A 25,074-nucleotide genomic window follows, 5' to 3' on the forward strand; every position below is an offset into this window, starting at 1 on the left:
GCATACGGTATTTGTCTTTCTCTTTCTGACCTACTTCACTCTGTATGACAGACTCTAGGTCTATCCACCTCATTACAAATAGCTCAATTTCGTTTCTTTTTATGGCTGAGTAATATTCCATAGATTTCTTTTTAAGTTAGTGATTTTGTTTCTTTTGGATAAATACCCAGAAGTGCAAATCATATGGTAGTTCTGTTTTTAGTTTTGGGGGGAACCTCCCTAATGTTTTCCACAGTGGCTGTACCCGTTTACATTCCCACCAGTGGTGCACAAGGGTTCCCTTTTCTCCACGTTCTCACCAGCACTTGTTATTTCTTGTATTTTTGATAATAGGTGTGAGGTGACATCTCACTGTGGTTTTGATTTGCATTTCCCTGATGATTAGTGATAGTAAGCATCTTTTCATGTGCCTGTTTGCCATTTTTATATCTTGTATACAAATTATTTTAAAACAAATTATGTAATGAGAAGGAAATTATTAGAGGTTTCAAGAGTGTTGTTTCTATAAAGCAGTGAGGGCAATTGCCACATTTCAGTGGAGGAGGAAATACTGGATGATGAGGAAACTGAAGTAATTAATGTAGAGTTGGAGACCATTTCTCAGGGCTGAGAAGAGAAGTATTAGAGTTCAGGCCTCTACGGTCCCTCAGTTGGAACACCTGGAGGCTATGACTAGAGTGAGGGTTGACCTAGAAGTAGACTGAGCCTGTAGTGACCTCAGTTCCTATTTGGAACTGAGTATTAATTGCCCACTTTATTGACCAGCAAAGGAAAGAGTAAATCTTCCTTGAAGGAAGATAACATCTAGAACCTCTAAATATTTTTATAAATGATGTCCAACAGTCAATAAAAAATTACTAGGCATGGCATATTTTATGATTGAAAAACAAGAGAAGATAAAAAGGACAATAAAAACAGTCCCAAGGAAACCCAGATATTAGAATTATTGGAAAAGGAATTTAAGATAGCTATGATTAATATATCAAGATACTAGAGAAAAAATGGAGGATTTGACCAGGAAATTTGAATTCATAAAAAAGAAGCAAATAAAAATACTAGACCTGAAAAATACAATAACTGCAATTAAGAATTCAATAAATGGGTTTAAAAGAAGTTTAGCTACACAAGACCAAAATATTAGTAAAGTAGACAAAATATCAATACAAAATATGCAGACTGAAGTATAGTGAGTAAAAAGGGTGGATAATAGAGAAAAGAGTGTACATTGACCCTTGAACAACATGGGGGTTAGCGATGCCACCTCCCGCACAGTTGAAAGTCTGTGTATAACTTTATAGTTGGTCCTCCATGTCTGTGATTCCTGATTTGTGGATTCAGCCAACCCTGGATGGTGTGGTACTGTAGTATTTATTGAAAAAATTTTCATGTAAGTGGACCCGCACAGTACAGACCCATGTTGTTCAGGGTCAACTGTATTATATATTCTTGAAACTGAAGTATCCAAAAGAGAAAAGTACAAGATTGGGTCAGAAACAATATTTTAATAAATAATGGCTGCAAATTATCTGAAAATGATAAAAGACAACCAAGAAACCTGAGAATCAAGCCTAAAAACCCAAAGCAGGACAAATTTTTTTAAAGTACAACGAACCACATTATAGTCAAACTATTCAACCCAAAGACCAAGTGAAAAAGCTTTAAAGCAGCTAAATAAAACAGGCACTACACCTGCAAGGGCAACGGAAGAGTAATAACTGACTTCTCAACGGAAATGACGCACGCCGAAAGGCTTGTGGAATAACAGTTTAAAAGTGCTGAAGGAAGATAATTGCCAGTCTGGAACTCTACACTAAACAGAAATATTTTTCAAAAATGAAGGCAAATTTAAGGCATTTTCAGACAAACAAAACTGAAAATATTCATCACTAAAAGACATGCACTAAAAGAAATACTAAAGGAAATTCTGCAGAAAGAAGAAAAATGGTCCCATACAGAAGCATGGACACACAGGACAGTAATTAAAGAAAATGAAAAGATAATATGAGGGAAAATATAAGTATTGACCATATAAAGCAATAATTTAGTGCCTTATGAGGATTAAAATGAATGCACAATTAAAAGGACAAATAAATAAAGAGCAGAGATTTATTAAAAAAAAACCAAATATCCACTAGAGAAAATAAGCAAAACAAAAAGTGTCTTATTTGAAAAGAATAATAAAATTGATAGAGCCTTCATGAAAAGAAGGCAAAGGCACAGATTGCTAATATGAAGGGGAAAAAATGAGACAACCCTGAAGTGCTACAGATACTGAAAAGATAATAGGGAATATAGTGAATAATTAGATGCTATTTAAAGTTTTGGCAAAGTTCAGAAATCCATAGGAAAACATAGCTTACAAAAATGGACACAAGGAGAAATAAAAATTCATATATCTATTCTAAAATCTGAATCTTTAACTAAAAACTTCCACAAAAAAATCCCACCAGACTCAGTGGTTTCACTGGTGAGTTCTAATCATTTAATGAAGAAACAACAGCAGTCTTCTACAGATTGCCTCAGAGGGAAAACTTCTCAACTCTTCTGTAAGGCCAGTATAATCTTAATTCCAGAACATACAAGAAAGGAAATTTATAAGCCAGATTCTAGAAAAAAATCCTTTAAAAACTTGCAGATAGACTAAAACAACATAAACAAGTGGGGTTGTCAGGAACGCAAGGTTAGTTTACCACTTGAAAAATCAGTCAACATAAAATTGCCACATTAACAAAGAAAAGGTGAAAGGAATATTCACTCAACAAGATGTTGTACTTATAAAATGCAAAAGACTTCACAGAAAAACTATTAGAATTCATAAGTAAATTTAACAAGTTCATTAAATGAGGTCAACATACAAAAATGTATTTTTAATATTAGCAACAAACTAAAAGAAAAATGTAATTTAAGAGATGATGGTTTACAGTAACTTTAAAAAATCCAATCAGCTTATACAGAAATAGTCCACCCAGTTCTAATATATATATATGAAAATGAGTGGGCCAGTATAGCAAAGGTTTTCTTTAAGAACACAGTTGGTGAATATTACTGCTACATATTAAGACTTAAAGTGATAGTAATTAAGACAGTATTGGTACAAGGATAGACAAATGGACTGATAGAACAGAATACAAAGTCCGGAAACAGACTACCCTGGCTTGTTATAAAGATGATACTACAGTATAATGGGGTGGGGATGGTCTTTTCATAAATGCTGCTGTATGGACTAGATACCCACAAGTGAAATAAATGTGTCTGGAACCCTTCTTCATGTCCTACACAAAAATCAATTCAGGAAAGACTGTAGGTCTAAATGTAAAAAACTAAGGTAACATCGCTTCCCCCCTCCATATTTTATGGAGATCTAATTGACATACATCACTATGTGTTTCTGGTGTAAAGCATAAAGGTTTGACTTACACACATCATGAAATGATTTCCACAATAAGCTTAGCTAACTAACATCCATCATCTCAGGTAGACACAATAAGAAGAAATGGAAAAGAAAAAGAAAAAAAATTGTTCTTGTATTGAGAACTCTTAGGATTTATTTTCTTAATTTTCATATGTAACGTACAGCAGTGTTAACTGTAGTCATCCTGTTGTACATTACGTCCCTAGTACACATCTATTTTTAAAATTAATTAATTAATTTATTTTTGGCTCTGTTGGGTCTTCGTTGCTGTGCGCGGGCTTTTTCTAGTTGAGGCGAGCAGGGGCTACTCTTCGCTCTCGTGTGCGGGCTTCTCATTGCGGTGGCTTTTCTTGTTGCGGAGCACGGGCTCTAGGTGCGCGGGCTTCAGTAGTTGTGGCAGACGGGCTGTAGAGTGCAGGCTCAGTAGTGGTGCATGGGCTTAGTTGCTCCACGGCATGTGGGATCTTCCCAGACCAGGGATCGAACCCGTGTCCCCTGCATCGGCAGGAGGATTCTTAACCACTGCGCCACCAGGGAAGTCCCCGTATCTATCTTATAACTCTGAGTTTGTACCTTTGACCATCTTACTCAGATTCCTTCTCTACCCCCACCCCATGGTTACCACAAATCTGATCTCGTTTTCTGTGAGTTTTGTTTTGTTTGTTTGTTTTTTTAAGATTCCACATAAAAGTGAGATCATACAGTATATGTCTTTGTCTGACTTAATTTCACTTAGCATAATGCTTCAAGGTCCATCCGTGTTGTCACAAATGGCAGGGTTTCCTTGGGTTTTTTTAACGGCTGAATAATATTCCATTGCAAGTATTTCCACAGCTTCTTTATCCATTCATCCCTTGATGGACACTGAGGTTGTTTCCATGTTTTGGTTATTGTAAATATGCTGCTATGAACATGGGGGCGCAGATATCTTCTCGAGTTAGTGTTTTTGTTTTCTAACAAAGCTTTTAGAAGAAAGCATAAGAATATCTTCATGACCCTGAATTTGGCAAAGACTTCATAAAAAGCACTAACCATAGTGGGAAAAAGTGATAAATTGGGCTTATTAAAATTAAGGGCTGCAGTTCTTCAAAAGATAAAACTATAAGAGTGAAAGGCCAGCTACAGACTTAAGGTAGATATTTGCAGAGTATGTACCTGGCAAAGGACTTGTAACCTATTAGAGATATTAAGATTCATAAAAATCAATAGGGGAAAAACAGGCAATGTAATAAGACGTCCAAATGGAAGCTGAGGGCAAAGCTGGCTCAGGAAGCTGTTGAAATAAATTTCTAGGCGGGAGATGGAGCCGCTTCTGCCTTGGGTGCCCCATCAACCATCTGAAACATAGTTAACTTTTGTGTTCCTTCCTCTTAACCAGAAACCAGGGTATCTAGTCAGCCAGTCCCCAAATGCCAAGCCACCTCTGGGCCTTCTCACCCCAAACAGGGATACTGTGTGGCCTCAGCCAATCAGCTGTTTTCTGTTTGTTTCTTCTTTGATCTTTAGGCTGATGTTTCCAAGGGGCTTTAAGGGTTCCATAAAATCAACCTTAGTTCCTTAAAGCTGTCTGGTCATATCTGGGTCTATGCATGTCTCCCTCAAATATGACATACCAGTCAAAGCCTTGGTAGTAGAACCAACGTTTCCAACTGGGTCCTGTTACAAGGAGAACAGATTCTTATTGACATATGCAAGTAACTATATTGATATGAAAATAAGAATCTCACTAAGAGTTTCCAAATTCTGGAGAAATCAGGTAGGGAGAAAAAGATAAAAGTTTTAATTCTGCTTACAAAGCTATAGATTACCAAATTGCTGGAAGTCATAGCTTAAGAAGAACAATTTCCTTATATCTGGAAAATAAAAGATTAAAGAACCAGCAATATTTCAGTACAAAAAAGTCATAAAAATGATAATCACCTTCATCAGTTCATTCAGTTCCATGTAACTAATTCTGGTTCTGCTTGAATCCAGTTTTTCTTTTATGTTCTGGAAATTCTTTTCTGTAATGTTCCGGAAATCTTACCAGTTCAGTTTGATGATCTTAAAGTTATTAGAAACCTATATTCTGTAGTACTTGTCAGAGTCCTTTCCGTGAATCTCTCTGATGAAGCCCTTTTGCAGAAACACTTTTGCAAAAGCATCAAACAGTAACTGTACATAAGTGATAAAAGAGTTAAAAATGGCATGGTTAAAGATCTGGTTAAAGTTCATTACAATTCAATTGATAAGGAAATTTGGTTATTCCTGTGACATACAACATTTTAAGATAAGTAGAATTATGACTGATAACATTATACGAGGACATCAGAATTTCAGGAATTTTATAGTTTCTAGAAAATTTATATTAAAAAAAGTCACCCTTATACTATGACCTAAGAAGGTTTATCATTACTTATTTTACAATACTTCCCATGTAATTCAATATACCAAGTAAGCTAGTTTAACATCTCTTCCCCTCCCCCCCCCTTTTTTTTTTTAAAATAAGGCGGGAGAAGAAATCCTTTAAGATGTTCCAAGGGCTTTCTGGAAATCTCAAATTAGTTCAAGGGCAAAAAGACTTCATTTAGAATTTGAATTTGGGGAATTTTATCAAAAATATCAAAAAGGTTTGCACACTTGACTAAATAGGATCACAGACTATTATGAAACAATAATTATCCATTTAACCAAACTGACAATAAAAGGGTTCAAAGGCAAATGCAGAAGCTTACATAATTATGAGCAAAACCAATCAAAGACCTGATAAAGCACAGAAAATAATTTTGATAAGACACAAAATCTTTGTTTTCTAGGCAGATCACTTAAGAGGTAAAGAAAAACTTTTAATAATCTCTTATCAGGATCAGACCAATAATCTAAAAAAACTTTGTCCTTTTACAGAGAGAGAAACTAATTTTAATTTTGTACCACCTTACTTTTGATATTAAACTCATTTTTTAACTTAAATACATTAATTCCAATCTTAGCCAACTTGACCGCACATAAAATTCCTATCCCAAAATTTCAAAAAATTAGCCTTCTGTAATTTTCTATGTCTATTTTAGTTCTTCATTTTCTTCCTTCTCATTCTGAAATAACTGGCTTTTAGGACAAAATCACTTTTATTTCCTCAACAAAAATGCGTCTCCATTCCTTACACATTTTCTTGCCAAAAACACGTACCTTACTTTTCTTGCATACAGAGATATTTCCCTTATTATTTCTAGTAGTTTTGATTACATATATTAATTAGAATTTTTAACCCTTAGGAACCTTAATTTCTAGTGAAAACTAAGAAGTAAGCAATTGTGTACTGTCTGTTATACCAGCATTCTTTAGATGGACAAATTTATAAATATATTTCATAATTTCTAGAAACATATGCCTTTTCATGCTGCGGGCTTTCAGTGTAGCACAAGACATGTTTACTAATAAACCCATATATCTTTAGTTTCTCTGTAATAAGACAAGAGTAGGTAATTAATGCTTCATTATTTTATCTTATTTGGAAGTGATCTAGATATTTAATTACTATTCATCATTTAATCTAAATTAGCAAAAATTCTAAGGTTTCAAATTACCAAAGAGATTTAGAAAACTATTTTAAAGTACACATACCTTAAAACATAATTACTATTAAAAACTTCACCTAAAAACTCTTATCCCACTTACATTTATCTAAATTATTTGCTCCCAGCAGTTATGTTTAAACTACTCATGAAAATTTCATGAGACATTAGACAGAGTCAGCTATCATCCTAAGCTATTTTTCCTGCAGACAAATTTTTGCAACGGAAATAACGTGAACTTATTTGCCTAACAAACCCAGGTAGACTGTAAGTTGTTTATCTGCATTATATTGAATGCTGATAACTTTGAAAACATGTTTAATTAAACCAACAAACTTAAGCTAGCATTTATTTATCAAAGATTATTAGGGTTAAGTTGTTTTTTTTGTTTTTGTTTTTTTAATTTTATTTTTATTATTTTGGCTGCGTTGGGTCTTTGTTGCTGTGTGTGGGCTTTCTCTAGTTGTGGCGAGCAGGGGCTACTCTTCGTTGCGGTGCGCAGGCTTCTCATTGCGGTGGCTTCTCTTGTTGTGGAGTACGGGCTCTAGGTGTGCGGGCTCAGTAGTTGTGGCTCGTGGGCTCTAGAGCGCAGGCTCAGTAGTTGTAGCGCGTGGGCTTAGTTGCTCTGCGTCATGTGGGATCTTCCCAGAACAGGGCTCAAACCAGCGTCCCCTGCATTGGCAGGCAGATTCTTATCCACTGTGCCACCAGGGAAGTCCCTAGGGTTAAGTTTTTATATTTCTGAAAGTATTTGTAGGTTTGCAAGACAAAGACAGAGCCCCTGAATATTGGCCTCTAGCTGGCTGATCCATTTCCTAATTATTTGTAGGACGGCCTGGGAATTTGCTGGGGAGACGGGGCAGTTTTAAAGAAGAAGAATTTATGTTGGAATTTTATTTTAAGTCTAATTTCTGTTTTTTCATCTTGTTAAGGGAGTCCCTAAAGCTTGCATTATACTACCTTGTATCTACTTTTTATTTTGGTCTTTCCATAGGTGCCAATAAGACAGTTGTTGAGGATGAAAGCTCTGTAAGTTTTTTTTTGTTTTTTTTTTTTCCGGTACGCGGGCCTCTCACTGTTGTGGCCTCTCCCGTTGCGGAGCACAGCATCCGGATGCGCAGGCTCAGCGGCCATGGCTCACGGGCCCAGCTGCTCCGCGGCATGTGGGATCTTCCCAGACCGGGGCACGAACCCGTGTCCCCTGCCTCGGCAGGTGGACTCTCAACCACTGCGCCACCAGGGAAGCCCTCTGTAAGTTTTTTTTTTCAAATATAGAAGTTTTTCCAATTCAAAGACCCATCACTTGGCCATTGACAAATAGGGTTTATTCATCTCAATAGTAACTCAAACCAATAAGCCTTTTTATGGCTTAACCAAGAATGAAAGAAGCATCTCACAAGAGAGTACAAAAGACATAGTCCCCACAAGATCTAGAGAGTCTGCTCCCAGAGTTAGCCTAAGAAAGCAAAGCCTTCGTTATCATGGCTATAAGAACGGTGTAGTGAAAATGGTGTCTCTGGTCTCTCATGGGAACATGAGAGGCCTCCAGTCATCCCCCTCTAATCTGTGACAGTGGGCAGGTTCTACTCAAATGGGACTTTTCCAGCGCTAGCAAAACAATGAAAGTTGAGATGACAGAAGCCATTTATGGACCCCTTACAACAGATTCCCCTGAGAGCTGGCACAGCTGGACGAAGAAGGGTGCTTGTGACTTTGTGTCTTGGAATCCCAGTCTGTTTGAATGGCCACCAGATGCATCACAGTATGTGCACTTTCTGGAATGGCAGAGGCCAGATTAAATATTCTCACTGGTCACAAAGCCAAGGTCTCAGGACATAGAATGACACAAACGGAAAACCTCATCCCATTTTTACGTAGGGGACCCACAGCAAAGTTTGTCTAAACAGACACCAGTCTGGGGAGAACCACGACCTTATCAGTGTGTGAGGCCAGCTTGAACAACAGCCTCATAGGACCTATGCCTGTGTTCTACTCCATGGTTTACCTCCTTATGACGGATGGCACAAAAGACAAAGACAAACGATTGCAGTTACCATCTTTGAGAGGAACAGAGTCAGTAGAAAATAAGATACTCAAAGCAAATCTTTACCAGAGTCACTATACCCAAGGAACTAATTTACACAAATATTTTCTCCTGCTGATCTAAATTCGGAAAAAGAAAAGGGCTCTCACCACTCGCGATATTAACATACCGACCCTGCATGCAGAGATCTGGGAGACTTATGTGGTAAGAATTCTCTTCTGCCAGTGCTTGTCTGAGGTCCCTGGATCCCTCAGCTGCAGCAGCCCCGGGGTGAGCAGTGTCCAGCCACTGGAGTCTCCTGGCTTTCTTGCCCAAACTGAAGAGGAGGTTGCCTTTTCCTTTCTTCTCTTCTGGGTTTCTTGGCTGGTCTAATAATTAAATTGATGTAAGATAGATTGACAGGAGGAAAACAAATGTAATTCCTACATACGGGAACTCATAGAAATATGAGACTCAAGTCAAAGCAGATTCACAGCAGACCGCTTTCATACCTTTTAGACAAAGAAACAATAACTTTGTGAAGAATTGACAAGTTTGGGCTTTGGGTAGTAAATTAGTGAAGAAGTAACAAGTTTTTTAATACAGGCTTCTCGACTCTAAATTCTGTATCTCTGGCGATAAGGATGACTCACTACCTCCTGGTACAGAGATGGTACATTTCACAAGGGAGATTTATGTATATTTCAGGGGACCTAGGAGGGTAAGAGTGTCCTTCATGCTTTGGCTGTTTCTAAAGTAACTTTAATTAAAAATAATCAATATACCAAAGTGGCTTATTTTGGGGTGGCCTGCCTTGAGCCCCATCAAGTCCAAATGTTTTCACTTTAAAATAATCTTTATGCAAACTATGGGTGTCCAGTGGGTCCCCACAGTAGGAAGTATGGCTTAGTCACATCTCAGGACCTACCAATTTGAGTTTTTAATAAGGAAAGAAAATGATTTTATTTAATGTCTCTCTAAAATGTAAAATAGGATATCTTTTCCACAAATAGGTATAATACTCCATTCTTTATAAGCATACATTTTATTACTCTTGAAATTCAGATAAAAATGTTTAACAGCTGGATATCTCATCTCTGCCTGGAATGATGGGGTATGCGTCATAGAAGGCGTTGGAATGTCTTTTATATGATTCCTTGTAGCTGACCCATCATCCAGTTGTTGATGGTGGAGAATCAATACTAGATCAGGGACCAGATTTTCCTTAATAATCTAATCACCATCCTGTTTAAAGGTTTTGGCTTTACTCACCAGGGAGTGAGCTCTTGGAGGTCTCCTCCAGACAGTTGTGCAGTTTGCGGCACTGAGCTCTATCAGTGTTTCACAAAAAATTCTCTTCCTTGAGAACTAATCCTAATGTTTATGAGACAGCATATTGTCCTGGGGCATTTAAAAAATGTTGCTTTCAATTTTACTACTTTAAAAGATATATTGAGTGCCACTGAACCAGAGACCTTTGGAAAGGTCTTATTACAAAAAAAGCCTCAGGGTTGAGTAAGCCTCTCCGAGGAACAAGAAAATTAAAGATGATGAGAATGCAGGAAAAAAGCACACGAGTGTATGTGTGAGCATCAGCCCTGTTGTATTTGTCTCAAGATGGTATCACTGAAACATCTTACTGACACCTGTGCCAAAATACCACGGATCTTTGGTCTTTGAAAATTCAATTTTAATATCTTCACTCCATTTTTAATGATGTTAGGGCTGTTTAGGAGTTCTTCTACCAACTTTAGATTGGTTTGAAGTGTTACGGCATAAGGCTTGCCATTTTCCATACCAGAAGTCACTTTATTTGAATACCAGTGTGTTTCTGCTCAAACACTGACAAAGATGATTGGGAAAAAAAGGGTGTGAAATCTTATTTTATTGCTACCAGAAAATATTAGCCATAAGGTGGAAATGTGAGAAACCTCCCACTTTGCAAGAGGAGTCCAGTGTATCAGGCCTCTTGGCTCCACTGAGATAGGCGATAGATAGTTAGGACTCTGTACCTAGTGCAGAGTTACTGTCTCTAGCTAGTTACTGTCATGTCAAGAGAGGCACACTGTTCTTCGTCCTTCCCTCTCCCTCCCGGCTAGAACGTGGACATCATGGCTAGAGGTTGAGCAGCCAGTGTGAGTGACAAGGAGGAAGCACTGTGCTGGGGACTGCAGAGCAACAAGGTGGGAGGAGTCTGGCTCCTGACGGTAATGGAGCCGCCAGCCCAGCCCAGGACAGTGTGAGGGGGAAAGGCCAGGTGGCTCTTACCTTGAGGGAGACATTGAAGGGGATCAGAACAGGCCACCCCCAAATATGCCACTTAGGTAAAAGAATTATTTTGAACTGAAAACAATTGAGAAAAAGCAGACCCTGGGAAAGCTTTCTGCCCTCTCCCTGTCTGCTTAAAAGCAGGGTGTAAATTTCCCTTGTGGAGGTGCCTCCCCCCATACCAGGGGGGGAAAACAGTCTTTATCACAGGGGATGGAGGCCACACTGAGATGCGTCTGCACAGACAAACCTTGCTGAATAACCCTTATTTTCCATTGGCTTCTCCCATACATTTACCTTCTCAAATGTACTGCCCCTAAAAGCCCAAACTTTTTCCTTCGTCTTACCATTTCTGTGCAATTTATCACCCTTTGTTAAAATAGTATATAAACCTCTGGGTCTGATCACTTCTTGGGATTTTCACTTCATTTTTTTGAGGCCCCCCCCCCACATACACATAGAATAAATATTCAGCAGCCTTCCCGTGGGCTCTGTCGTTTGTGATGGTGGCACGTCCACTTGAGAAGTGCACCAATTCCCTGGCAAGGTACTTCAGACAGGGAAGTTCACCCCTTCCCTCGGGTAGGATACGCAAGAGGGTCCAGGTTTGACTCCATCCTGTAGGTACAGTTTCTGTTGTATCAGGAAGGGCTTGGTGGCCATGCTGTTTTCATGGCTCAAGGCACAGTGGGAGGCTGGGTACTGAGGGCCGTGGGCTCTGGCCGTGAGGACCTGTACTTCCGCAGAAGCCCAGTATGAGGCAGCAGTCTGTCTCTGACGCTGTGGGGTGGGTGAGGGAATCAGTCTCTCGCGGTGGCAGCCCCTGCGGGCCTTACGGGCATTGCGAGCAGGGGCCCCAGAGGAGCTGCTAAGGCCTCCGCAGGCAGGGAGGCTTGGGGTGGGTGTGGCGCTAATGGGAGTGCTTGTTGTATTGCCCTTTGGATGGATTGCAGAGACTTTTGTTGCAGAAAGTCTCATTTGAGTCGGGTTGATTTGTGAGTAACAGCATAAATGGGCTTTAGGTAAAGCTGTAAATGAAGAACATGTTGCCTCCAGAATCTAAAAAGACCTGAATGACATTGAGCTTTTTAAAGTGTGTGCCCAGAGAGTCAATAGTTGTTTCTGACAGTGTCAGGGATGGAGTGACCCTCGACTTATCAAGTAATTATCAGAATTTAACCAAGATGATGGGCCTTGTACTGTGTGTGGGGCAGTGGTCATGCCCTTCTTGTGAGCTCCTTTGTGAGTACTTGTATGTCCTGAATGAGTCTGTCAAATGAATCTCCTTGGAGGAAGAAGCCATCAGTGTGAGTTATAGCTCTGTTCTTGGAGAACACTGGATGTGGTTAAGATCTTGCTTGCAGAGATTCTGTGTTTTAAACTCTGCCCATGTCTCTGGCTGATCCCTGAATCTTGTATGTACATCATGTATATGTGGGACAGACTCCAAACAACTCCATCAGCAAAGACTAAAAGAGCTGGACTGAGATTTCAGCTGCTGCCAAGGTGACCAGTTTGCTCCAGGCTGCCCAGGACCCTCCCATTTCCAGGAACCCCTGTCAGTTCCAGGCAGACTGGGGTGTGTGGTCACCCCAACTGCTTTCCCAAAGACTGGGTTTGCAGTTTGAATTCAGTGACATTAACTGCCTGCTAAAACAAACAACCAAACGGACAAACTTCAGGAAGAATATAATCAAATCCAGAGTCTCCACAACATAGCATTTACAATGTACAAAATTATTAGACAAGTGACGAAACAGTAAAATGTGACCCATTTTCAAGAGAAAGACAATCACTGGAGATGGATGAATCATTAAAGATGACCAAATTGTTGGAAACAACAGGCAAGGATTTTAACACATATATTAACCACACTCACGTAAAAGAAAATATGGGCATAATAATTGAAAAGATAGGAAATCTCGGAAGGGACCTAGAAACTGTAAATAAGAACCAAACAGAAATTCTGTCTCGAAGACAGATCAAGAGAAAATTTTCCAATTTGAATAACATGGAGAAAAAAGGATTGAAAGAATAATGAATAATCTCATGGATCTTTGGTACAACACTAAGAGGTTACGTAACTGGAGTCCCAAAAGGAGGAGAGAGGAAATGAGGCAAAAAAAATATTCCTCAAGTTTGATGAATGAATGGGCAGATCATTGAGTGCTGCAGAACTACTGTGATATCAGAAAAAAAGGACCTGTTAAAGACCTGTATTTTTCCTGGTTGTTCTTGGCAGAGTTCTACCAATACTATACAAGGAAAACTGAGTTATTTAAACATTGTGGCAGTTGTGCCAACACATTATTTGTATATTCTCCAAACACATTATTCGCTTGAGTCCACAGTGCACTGACTTATATGTAGTTTATGCCATCATTGGTTTCAGTTTGTTTCAGTCAGTCCTTTAAAGAGTGGTACCTGGTCCAGATGGATCCATCCTATGGATTAGATCATTGTCTATGCACCTGGAGAGGGAACATAGGCTAGAAGGCTGTCCTCCTGCAGTGCTGGTGCTAAAAAGAGCCTATTTTTGATTGAATGTGCCACCTGTATACACACTCATTTGGTGTATGTGGATTCCTGAGGAAACAAAATTTGCCTCAGCTTTTTGTTTGTTTGTTTGTTTTTTTGCGGTATGTGGGCCTCTCACTGTTGTGGCCTCTCCCGTTGCGGCGGAGCACAGGCTCCGGATGCGCAGGCTCAGCGGCCATGGCTCACGGGCCCAGCCGCTCCGCGGCATGTGGGATCTTCCCGGACTGGGGCACGATCCCCTGTCCCCTGCATCGGCAGGCGGACTCCCAACCACTGCGCCACCAGGGAAGCCCTGCATCAGCTTTTTGAAAGTAGGAATTACGTCTATACTTTTGTAGTTCCTTACAGTGCTCTTGGACGTATACATTTTTTTCTTTTAATTAACAAGAAAATGTTATTTAAAAGTTAGAAACTAAATCCCTTAAAATAAGCCTTTGCTCAGTTTAAAACTGGGTCCCAGTGTTTTGAAAGTTTGTCTTCTGTTGGCGAGCCCCATTCCTTTCAGCCAGATTGGGTGGATGTATCAGGAAACCACAAAGACTTTGGTGTATTCGAGCGTCAGAATTTGCACATGGCTGGTGACAGGCATTCTCGGGGGGTGGTGTACCCATGAGTTTCCTAATGCTCTTTTCTCTTCTCTATGAGTGATGAGGGCTTCTCTGCTTTTTAGGACATTCTCCCTGAGCAGACACATCCTGCCGCCAGCTTGCTCTGAAGTTGTCATTCTCCTGGCTGCTCAGTATGCTTTGTAAACAGTTACTTGCTTCCTCCTCCTACCCATTCCCACCTCCTCTCCTCCAGGCTGTTTAAACTGGAATTGCTACCCTCAGTCCCGGGAAGTAAAACAAGCCCATGGTTTCCCCACGCCTGTGCCTCTGTGCCTTTAGGCAAACCCTAAAGGGAGATCCTTTCCTTAAACAGCCACTTCCCTGTCTTTATTCAGGGACACATTCGCTCTGATGAACCCTGTGGTCTGACAGAGGCTTCAGGCCTTGGGGGCGGGGGTCTGGATTTTCCCAAGTTTATTAACATTTCCAAGGACAATGGGTCAACTGCAAGAACCTTGGGGAGGGGGGTGGTCTCATAACCATGAGTCATGTTGTTTGTTTATTCATTTATTTAAAAAATGTTCACTAAGTTCCTACTAAAAGCCCAGCCTGTAGGTGTTGCCGGTAGGAACAGCATGTGCTGGGACCTGGGAACAGCGTGTGCTGGGACCTGGGACACGTGTAGCACAGCTTACAGGCCAGGTACAGCTCTAAGTGCTTCACATACGTTAACTCAGCAAATAAGCTGGTCTTTGGTCCCAGGAAATATTTGTATGGTGTGGTCAGGAGAAGGACAGAGTTGGTGCAGGCAACGGCCCTTCGGAAGGCTGACAGACCAGACTGACGCGGACACCCGAATTCGTCGTGAAAGGGTGAGAACCAACCTGATCAGGCGCCTGGGCGAGGGGGTGCCGTGGAGGCCCTGTCCCCCAGGCTCTTGCTGGGGCCAAGGGACACCCGCCTTTGGCCCAGCCTGGATTCTGAGCACAAACAGTCCGAATGGAGGCACAGCACCAGGCCCCCAGCTTTCCCGGCCAGGTGGGGTGGCTGGTGCCTGAAAAGGCCCCCCGATGACTGCGGGGACCCCTACAAGAGGGCGCAGCTTAGAGCCACCGTCTCTCGGGTGAACCCAGCCTGCATGTGAGGCTGCATGACGCCGACACCCAGGAGGTGGGCAGGTCCACACTGAGCTCATGGGGGCCTGGGACTGTACGTGGCTACTCCCCTGGGGCAGTGCTGGCCGTAGGGCCCCCCTGCCAGCCAAGATGGGCCCAGGGCTTGACGTGCGCGGAAGGAGGGGGAAGACCAGCTTGCGGCTCGGGGGTGGGGGGTGGGGGTGGGGTGGGCGGCAGGGTCAGGGGCTGCGGTGACAGGCAGGAGGGTGCCAGGAGCCCCAGGAGATGTCGCAGGGCCGCTCAGGAAGTCCAGCTGCCAGTATGGGATCCGAAGCAGGGCTATCTTCTGTGTAAATATTGTCAGATCACATGGGACGGTGCATCCATGAGGCGTTTCTGCAGCAAATAAGGTTTGTTTCAGACAACTCTGTTGCAAATGCCAAATGAATTTTAACCCAGATGGAGCAGAGGCAACCCAGGTCAGACCCATTCAGAGTCTCCTGGTCCCGTCCTCAAAAGAAAAGATAGCTTGAACTAAGGAAGCCTCGTGGCAGGAACGGTATGGTGGCCGCAGAGGCTATGTGAGCCGTCAGGTGCCAGGCGGCCGGCCTCCTACCCACACGCAGCTCTTCCTGGACCTTCCTGCACTCTTTTCCTTTTTTCACAGCTTAGGTCTGACCTGGCATTGGAAAATGCATTAGGCTTTGGTACTTTTTATAGGCTGTATAACAGTTGTACAATGTGAATAGAATGAAATAATTGCGTGCAAAATAGAAAAAAAAAAAAAAAAAAGGATCAAACCCATCCTGTCTTGGAGCCTCAGGCCCTTGAAGATTGGCTGAACTAGGCACCCAGGCTGTCCGCGGGTCCCCTGTGGCTCGCGGTGGGCCAGCAGCCCTCGGCACTGGCCCCGCTGCAGGGAGGTGGCCCAGACGTCCATTGCCACGGGGGCCACGCCCCTGGGTTTTGGCTGTGCTCTTGTTTCAGGGCTGCTCCTCGGGGTGCTGCCGGCTGGACCACATTTTCCTCCCTTTGTCCCCGGAGTGCAGTGAGACTAGAGTTTCAGTGTGACACCTGCGAAGGGCCTGATACAAGCTAAGACAGGGATTCATGCCTCACCTCACTGTTTTAGTCGTGAGAGGCACCTTGATGCAGCAAAGGAAAGAGTGCGTGATATTTAGATATTCAGACTTAGACATTTCTCCAGTATCCTCTTCTTCTCTTAAGAAGGAAGTCAGAGAACTTTGGCTTTTAGGCAGGGGTCTGTGAACCCCAAATCCAGCTTGTGATTTGTTTTTATACAGCCCTAGAAACGAGGAAGGTTTTACATTAAAAAAAAATTAATTCATTAATTAATCTTTGGCTGCGTTGGGCCCTCTTTGCTGTGCGTGGGCTTTTCTCTAGTTGCGGTGAGCGGGGGCTGCTCTTCGTTGCGGTGCGTGGGCTTCTCATTGCAGTGGCTTCCCTTGTTGCAGAGCATGGGCTCTAGGCGTGTGGGCTTCAGTAGTTGTAGCACGCGGGCTCAGTAGTTGTGGCTCGTGGGCTCTAGAGCGCAGGCTCAGTAGCTGTGGTGCACGGGCTTAGTTGCTCCGTGGCATGTGGGACCTTCCCAGACCAGGGCTCCAACCCGTGTCCCCTGCATTGGCAGGCGGATTCTTAAACCACTCTGTGCCACCGGGGAAGTCCAAGGTTTTACATTTTTAAAAGTTTGTTAAAAACAAACAAACAAACGAACAACAAAGAAGAGTAGGTGACAGATACAATATGATCCTCAAAGCCTAAAATATTTACTATGTGGGCCTTTGGAGAAGTCTGCTGGCGATGTCTTTTAGATAATGTTCCAAGAACCTTATTTAATTTGAATTAAACAGCCACACTGCTTCTGTAAATGTGTTCTAACATCCAAATTCATGGTAAAATAAACTTGTTCCTCAAAAACAATGCTTTGATTTATGGAATTGTGTTTTTCTCTGGGTGAAATTTAAACTTGGCACTGCTTTTCATGACTGCCTAGCCTCTGGTTGGAGAGGAACTGCTACCCTGCATTTCCAGTCTCAACTGACAAATATTTATCAAGAGGACACAATGATTAATAACGTTGAATTTTGCTTCAAGTCCTGAAACACACATTAGAAAAGCCTGACAGGTAAAGGGGTGCCACGTGAGTGCTGTGTGAGGGGCTTGGGAACACAGAAAAGGGGACGCTGACTTAGTGTTCGGTTAAAGGGCTGCACCCTCACTCCTGTATCCTGTGCCCTGTGGAGAGACGTTGTGGTTGTTTTTAGTCTTTCCTTTTTTCTCTCAAAACAATGTTGCAGTGTGTAGCCTTGTACACAGCCCATTTCATCCACCTAAGACAAATTCCCAGGAGCGACATTGCTGAGTTGAAGGCTCTGGGCTGAGAGACTGAACACAGCAGCGGACAGCCACCAGAGCCCCGACCTGCAGTCTGCAGCCGCCAGCCTAAGAAGCAGGTCGTTACCCATGGTAACCAGTTCAGCAAACCTAGTCACTGTTTGTGGCAACCAGTCCAGGAAGCCAAACAGCAGCCTCTGTGACAGTCGGCCAGAAATGGCCAGGACTTGATTAACAACTGACAGCTTCCCTGCCTTTTGCCCGTTTCCAGCGTAGGACCAACCAGAGAAATCCGAATACGCACCCCTAACCAGTCACATGGACACCCCTCTTCTAGTTCGCCTGCTGACATCTTCCCCACGTCAGCAGCCTCCAGTCAGGGCACACCCGGAGCTTCCCTTTTTCCACTGTAAAGCTTTCCCGCTTCTCTTCCTGGCTTAGAGTCTCTGCCACACTTAAGTATGGGACTGAGTCCCCTGCTAAGGTGAGCTCTGAACAGATGGCTTTGCTTTTCTCATGTGGTTGGTCTTCGTTCTTTTCTGCAGTTGTCGTGAAGGTCCCACCGAGCTATGGTCTGCACTGCCTGTTGTCATGGACCCCAGGCTGCCGCCGGGTGTAGACCCCGGGCCTCTTGCACCCGCTCGCAGTGCGGGCTGATGGCTCAGCAGCAGGTCTAAACTCCACTCTCTCTGCATTGAGGTCCTTGGCTGTTTATTCTCAGTCTGAAACCCAGATTTTATGATTGGTTCCCAATACGTTGGCATCCTTGGTGTAGTCAGGCTACTCTTTTTCATCCCTTGTTGCTGCTTTTTGCTTTACTGTTGTTTTGCATTGTGCTATCCTAAGAAGGAGAATTGCAGGGTAGGACTCAGGCTCCAGAAGCCTGTTGCTGAGCTGACCTCCCAGATTTGTGCGTTTGCTGCGCTCACCGGACCTGCATCCGCTTGGACAGACATTGCTGTGGGTCATCAGTAAAACCGAGGAGGTTCCCTTTCTGTCTTGATTCTATGTCCTGAGAGCTTAGCTTCGAGAGGGGGGGTGTTCCTGCTGTTTTACTGCCTTCTGGGGGCACAGGCTGTGGGGTCTCCATCTGGAGGTGGCTGACGGTCTGGGGGCCTGAGACATGGGGTGCACAAGCGTTATCTCCCCACTGACTGTTGCCCGCTCTCATGGGGTTGTCTCAGACTAAATCCTCTTCTTATACGTACTGTCTTCAACCCTAATCCTTGTGCCTTAATCATCAGGGAAAACGCAAATCAAACACACAATGAGATGTAACCTCATACCTGCCAGATTGGCTGTTATCATAAATACAAGAAATAGCAAGTGTTGGTGAGGGTGTGGAGAAAAGGGAGCCCTTGTGCACTGCTGGTGGGAATGTACACTGGTGCAGCCACTGTGGAGAACAGTCTGGAGGTTCCTTGAGAAATTAAAAGTAGAACAGCCATATGACCCAGCAGTTCCACTCCTGGGGTATGTATCTGAAGAGAATGAAAACATTAACTCGAAAAGATATATGCACTCTTGTGTTCATTGCAGCATTATTTACAGTAGCCAAGACGTGGAAATAACCTAAGTGTCCATTGATGGATGAATGGATAAAGCAATTATTTTATCCCTTCCTTCCCTCCTTCTTATGCATACGCGCGCGCGCGCGCACACACACACACACACACACACACACACAGAGTGGAATATTACTCAGCCATAAAAAAGAATGAAATTGTGCCATTTGCAACAACATGGATGGATCTTGAGAGCATTATGCTGAGTGAAATAAGTCAGATGGAGAAAGACAAACACTGTATGATTTCATTTATATGTGGGATCTGAAACCAAAAAACCCATAAAAAACCCCAACCACATTCATAGATACAGAGAACAGATTGGTAGTTGCCAGAGACGGGTTGAGGTGGGTGAAATGGGTGAAGGGGGTCAAAAGTTAAAAATTCCAGTTATGAAATAAATAAGTCATGGGCATGCAATATACAGCATGCTGATCATAGTTAATAATACTATATAATATATTTGAAAGTCGCTAAGAGAGCAGATCTTGAAAGTTCTCATCACAAGAAAAAATGTTTTGTAACAGTGTTTTATGACAAATGTTAATGAGACGTTTTGGTGGTCATTTTGCAGTGTATACAAATATCGGATCATTACGATGTACACCTGAAACTAATACAATGTGATTTGCAGTTATATCTCAATAACAACAACAACAAAAATCAGAAACAAAATTTTAGGAGATTTTCAGTCTAGATTAGAATATCTCTTTGGACAGCATTTGGGAGTAAAAGCAGTGCTTTCATCTCATTTTGTCAATGGAGTTGAGGCTGAAATTGGAGACCTAATTTGAAAAGAGAAGTTAGAATGGAAACTAGCCCCTTCAGCTTTACTGCAAAACTGGCAGAACATTTTGAAAAGGGCTTTAGAACAAAAATGAGACAGAGTCCAAAGCAAAGTCCCAGTCCGGCGGAGCAAACAGCCAGTTGGTCCCAACCAACCACCTGCTGACAACAGTGCCTGCAGGTCTCCTAAGCTGGGAAAAAGATCGTCCCATCTTATACACACCAACACACAAACAAACAAAAAAAGGAAGGCTAAGATAAATCCCTCATTGAGGCTGCTGTGAAGAAGGAAAAGGGCCCAATATCCTGCCATAAGTATAGATGGTCATGCTGGTCAGCTGCTGGTAGATGCTCTTTCTACATCAAGCCACCTTTAGTCAGCCTCTTCCTGGGAGAAAACAGACCACACAGCTGGCAGGAATTTCAAATAACCGACTGTTTTCCCAGTCTCCCAGCTCTTAAATATAACCGTTGGGCGCTGCACTGAAAAACAGTCCTTTCTGCCCTGTGATCCCAACCCTGTAAATTTAAAAGAGAGACTTACTCTGCAAATGGAATTGTGATGTTAAATGCACTCCAGAGGGACTATTTCTTGAGGTCTCAGAGGACTTTTCTATTTTAATCACGCTGTGTGCTCCCTCCAGTATATCTGAAGTAGACAACAGATAAGGATCACAAGTAATGTCAGCTTGGGGTAAATTTGCTCTAAGATTTAATAGAACTTTGAACTGTTTGGTAAAAGGTGATAGATACAACATTATTCTCCGTAATAGCTAGCATAGTATATGTATAGCATCCCAATAAAAATACTCCTAGATATTTGACATCATTACATTTAGTTTAAAAGGAAAAACTTTGGGAGCCTAGTAGTCAGTTGAGAAAATGTCATAACCTTGCATTTTGAGAGACTGGTATTTCCATTAGACGATAGTTACGGGAACAGCCTCGCCAGGGCTGCTTACAGCAAGGCTGGTATTCTCCTGTCCTGTGTGCTGTGGGCATGATGCCCCATCCAGCACTTAGACACTTGGGTAAGGCACTGGGCCTGCCTGGCCTGGGGGCCCAGTAGCCACTTGCCAGCCCACCGGTGGCTGCTTCAGAAGAGGGCAGGCATAGTGCTGTGCCCTCCACATACTGTCGCTGACACACCGGGATCCAGGTTTACACAGAAAAGGTTGGTTTGTAAATGTTGGCAACTGATTTCACTGAAAAATCAACCAGTGTCGTGCAAGGAAAATAAAATGCAGGTGGGTGGTACCCAGCCCACAGCCGCGGTGTGTTGCTCTGTGCACGGGCCAGGGTACTTTCTAGGCTTCTTTTAAGGCTTTTGGAGACCATGGAAACCTTCCCGGGGCACTTTTCCTCCAGTGCCCTGTTGCAGGTGGGGCACCTTTGCTGTCATGTTGTATCTGGTGAGCTGGTGCTGCGTCGATACCCTTGTGTCCATGTGCCAGTCCTGCCTCGTGCCCTTGCTCTGTGCCCTCCTTTCTTTCTCCCTCCCTCTCTGTCTCTGTCTCTCTGTCTCTCCTACTCCACACGGGCTCTGTCACAGAACCAGGGGCGGGGACCTGGGAGATTCAGGCTCACTTCTTTAAGACCTTACAACCAAAGAAGAAAAAGCTCTTCCAAGCCGCCTACAGCTAAAAACAGTCCTGGGATGGGCTTTGATTGGCCTGGCCAATGTCTCGGGGCACTTTGGGGTCACTGTGATGACAGCCCGTCTAGGCCATGTGCTTGGAAATCACATTTCCGAGAAGAGGGGCGAGCTAGGCAGGGCACCCAGGGTAGTACATCCCCTGCAAGGGTCCTCTTCCCTGTGGAGGAGAAGAGGGCCACCCTCTGGGGCCGGGGTCGGGATGGCTCCGTTTTGCCATCTACAAACCAGTCTGCACATGCATTTGGCATTATGCTGCCATCTGTCTGCTTTCATATTGGAAAAAGTCTTAGAGAGTATGATAAAATCCTGTTTCTTTCTGGAGAAGATGGGCACATGAGTGGGGAGCCTGAGTGGTGGTGAGGTTCTGGGTTAGAAGGTGCCATGACTCAGTAGAACAAAACCTGTCCTGGCCGCCTGGAATCAAGATTTGGAGACTGTCCCGGTGGGGCCCGCGGGCAATCCACCTGGGCAGCCGGGAACCCCCTGAGAAAATGCCACTTTGTGATAAAAATGTATTTTATGGGTCACAATGTGTCCCATAAAGTAGAAGCCTTAAATCTAAAAACAAAACTTGCTGATGTGAGTTTATAAGGAAGCAGTTTGATGTGTTTATATGTAAAGGTATGAGAGGCTTTTGTTGATTTTACATGTTTAAGGGGTTGGTCTGTTGTTTGTGATAGAGAGCCCAGCTTTGGGATGCCTGGGCTCCTGTGAGGCTCCCTTTGATTCCCCCGAAGGTAGGGCCCAGTGACTTTCTGCCTGCGGCGGTCTGAGGCAGACGTGCTGCTGGTCTGTGCCAGGATCCCGGAGCCTCAGACACAGTATGGCCAGTCCCCACCCAGAGGAGGCAGGATCCAGACCCCTGGGCATCTGCGGGCTCCCCGAGAGCAAATTAACTGCCCCACAGCTCTCTGCGGTTTGCACCAGAACCAGCCTGGAATGGGGAGACCTGTACCCTTAATTCCCATTTTTACTGGATCGCCGGGCAAGGCTAGTAGGCATTCAAATTAGCTTGTATTTCATGCTTATCTTGTGAGTCTAAGTAAAGACCCATTCAATGAAAGAAAGATAACTTGCTTTTAGCTCCACCCTTGGAACTATAAAGTTGGTTTTAAGCGGCCTAGGCAAAAGCCCAGTCAGTCTCTGGCCGTGTGACTTTGGGTAAGTCACGCAGGTGCTGTGGGCCACAGTTTACTCATATGCAGAACAAGGGGTTGGACTGCGCTCTATTGACGGCTCCAGTCAGGGCCCTCCCAGCTCCAGTCAGGGCCCAGCACACAGCATACCCAGTCAGGTTTCTCTTCCTCATTTCTAAAAAGCAAGCTTCTGAGAATGTTTCTGACTATACTGTAAAGTCAAAGATAAAATAATTATTGAGTGAGTCTGTTATTTTATGCCATTCCTTTCCTACTAGCTAATCTACTTTGTGAAATATCCTGTGATCTGGTGAAAGGGAAGAAAAAGAAATTGTGAACCCATAACTTACATTTCATTCTAAGTTAGTTCTACAGATTCGTTCATTAGTCCCTCAGATCTCCATGGAGGACAGACATGGACACCAGCCGCAGGAGAGCTCGCCTGCAAAGTTGGCAAGAAGGGGAATCTTCTTTAAAAGCCTACAGTGCTAATGATTTTTAACAAGTGTAAATTTTAAATTTAAATGAAAACTCACTAACACTGAGTGCTTTCTAAGTAAGGCCTTTACTGAAAAGCATGTGCTGTGGTTGTTTATTTGCAGCTGTTTTCTCTCCGGCCTGCCCCTAGTCCAGCCCACCGTGGTCCCTCAGCAAATCCAGCCCACTAGACAGCATCACGAGTGTCTTTTGGACCAAATTTTCTGATCTCAGGTCCAGGATTGTATTTCTTAATGATAATAATACAATATATATTCTGAAATATGAGGAGTATAAAATTCTACTGTATAGCTTTAAACAGGAAAAAATTTAAAACAATATACAAGGCTAAAGTCTTTCTGAGAGTCTTTATGTACTTGGCTAGAAAAACCCAGACTAGAGTTTATTCTCTAGAAACATGTTGGCTAACTACGGGGCTATAGGCCCAGTCTGGCCTGCTGCTGGGTATTGTACTGCTCTTGAGTTAAGAATGGTTTTTATATTTTTAAATGGTTGTATAAGTACCCACGTGATATCCTCAGTTTTGCCTCTTGGTTCTCAAAGCCTAAAGCATTTTCTGTCTGGCCCTTTAAGAAAAGCTTGCCAACCCCTGCCCTACTTGAAAAGGATGAATAACTCATCTGTGGTTTCAGCAGTGCCTCCTGAAAGGAATGTGTGAAGCCTGGTAATAAAAAAAGAGTGAGAAAATTGTATGTAGATGATGCACCAGTACGTATGTTTATAAATGGTCTTTGACGGTATTCATTTTATCTTGTTGATGTGATTCAAAGTCCTCCTGTCAGAGATTGTTCCACCCACAGATAAGTGATATCAAATAAAAATACAGTAAAAGAGAAGCCTGTCAGAAGATCCTGACCTGATAGTGGGTTTATAAACTAATCAGCAGGCTGCACTCTTGTAACTCCAAATACAAACTTGTTTTTGTCTCGTGGGTATGTTGCTCTGTATGTCGATAGGAAAATTCCCCTGTTGTTCCAAAGCTCTGTCCTGGGCAAGGTAAACAGTGGTGCTTGTCTGGCTGTGAAACAGATAAAGTATCCCATCGGCTACTAAGACTTGGAAATGAAAGACGCCCTGTCTCTTGAATGCTCTACATCCGAGCCAAGAGAAATAGATGGATCATCAGGCTTTACAAAGGGAGTTCACAGTAGTCTCTGATAGGATGGAATAATATCTTTGAAAGTTTCAAAACAGAGATAAGATTAACTCATTTGTATTTCTTGGGAATTACTCTTTTGAAACAATGAGAAATTCCAGCCAGGTTCAGGCTGTTCTGGCAAACGGTCAATACCGCCACCTGCTGGCCTAATCTAGGAAGGCTGTTTGTGTCAGCACTTAAACTGCGGTAAATGCAAAGCCCTATGATTTACAAATAATATTATTTACAAAGGAAAGAGTCTGTCTTTCCTTCCCCTTGCCAGTGGATTTCACAGAAATGTACCTTTATGTGTGATTTTTTTTCTGTATGAGCTGATGTATATTGGCATCACACATAGCTACAAACCATTTTTGATATTCTTATGGACGTTACGGGAGTTATAAATCTTTGTGGTGCTAATAATCCCTCTTGTAAATACTTCTGGTTTCAGCTTTTTTTTTTGTCTTTTCATTTAAAAAATGTA

Source organism: Monodon monoceros, unplaced genomic scaffold (genome assembly GCF_005190385.1).
Source record: "Monodon monoceros isolate NGI ecotype Baffin Bay Population unplaced genomic scaffold, NGI_Narwhal_1 Super_Scaffold_3, whole genome shotgun sequence".
NCBI classification, from domain to species: Eukaryota; Metazoa; Chordata; class Mammalia; order Artiodactyla; family Monodontidae; genus Monodon; species Monodon monoceros.